Source organism: Hevea brasiliensis, chromosome 5 (genome assembly GCF_030052815.1).
Source record: "Hevea brasiliensis isolate MT/VB/25A 57/8 chromosome 5, ASM3005281v1, whole genome shotgun sequence".
NCBI classification, from domain to species: domain Eukaryota; kingdom Viridiplantae; phylum Streptophyta; class Magnoliopsida; order Malpighiales; family Euphorbiaceae; genus Hevea; species Hevea brasiliensis.
The window spans coordinates 72,882,577-72,884,134 of record NC_079497.1 but is presented as its reverse complement, the minus strand read 5'-3'; positions in this window follow the sequence as shown (position 1 = coordinate 72,884,134).

The window sequence follows — 1,558 nt, the reverse complement described above, 5'->3', positions numbered from 1 at the left end:
GCTAAACCCAGAAAACTACGAATTTCTGTGATATTCTTGGGCGACTTCCAATTAAGGATAGCTTCTACTTTGCTGGAATCTACCTTGATCCCTTCAGCCGACACAACATGTCCCAAAATGGAGATTTCTTTCAGCCAAAATTCACACTTTGACAATTTGGCGTATAGCTGTTTCTCCCTTAAAGTCTACAGTACAATCCGCAGATGTCTGTCATGCTTCTCTGTATTCTTCGAGTATATCAAAATGTTATCAATAAACACCACCACAAATTGATCGAGATATGGTCTGAAGATAGTGTTCATCAGATCCATAAAAGCAGCTGGAGCATTTGTCAACCCGAATGGCATTACTAGAAACTCATAGTGGCCATATAGAGTTCTAAAAGCAGTTTTTGGAATACTCTGCTCTTGCACCTTCAACTGATCAAACAGATCATCAATGCGAGGCAATGGATATCTGTTCTTTATTGTCACCTTATTCAACTGCCGGTAATCCATACATAAGCGGAGAGTACCATCTTTCTTCTTAACAAACAACACTGGTGCTCCCCAAGGTGACACACTAGGGCAGATGAAGCCCTTTTCAAGTAGTTCTTGTAACTATACCTTCAACTTCTTCAACTCTGCTGGTGCCATTCTGTATGGTGTTATGGAGATTTGATCTACACTAGGCATAACATTGATTTCAAACTGCACTTCTCTTTCCAAAGGTAATCTTGGCAATTCATCAGGAAACACATCTGGAAAGTCATGTACTGTAGGGATGTCTTTCAATGCTAGACTCCCCACTTGGGTGTCTACCACATGTGCCAAGTATGCTTCACACCCCTTTTTGATCATTTTTCTAGCTAGTGTAGCTGAAATGATGTTTGATGGCAATAGCTACCTCTACCCCTGCCTCTACCTCTGCTGGGTGGTTGTGAACTTCTGGTGACAGGGCTTTGAACTAACCCTTTAGCAGTAGTAGGAGGTGGTCCAACTCTACGGGCACTGGTGCAGTCCTTGGCAAAGTGTCCTATGCCTCTACAGTTATAACAGGCTCCTATGGCCTTGTAGCATACCTCACCATGATTTCTACCACAAGTTTTACATTGGCAGGGAGGGTAGGAACTTCTAGTTGTTCGACGACTGGACCTTGGTGGTCTCTGCCTTGATGATCCTCCTCTGTTATATCCCTAAGCTCGAGGCTCCTCATATTCTTTTCTCTTTCTCAAATTACTGCTTTAGCTCTGACCCATAGGTTTCTCCCTCTTCTTTATTTCATGTTGCCCTTATGGGGGTTGGGTCTATACTTGAGCTTGGGCTAACAGATTATCAGCCATTTGCTGAAAGAAAGTGGTCATTTGCTGGGCCATTTGTGCAGTAATTTGTACCGGTAAAATTAGTACAGTCGGGCCTTTGACACTTTGTGGAGCTGGGGCTTCAACTTGTACCTCAGCCTCTATCGATTGATCGACTGAACGATCACCCTCATCCATAGTCAATTTGAGGATCTTAGACCTCCTGAACAATTAACACAAGGAGATTTCCTCCCGTTAGTGCATATTTATAATGTAATG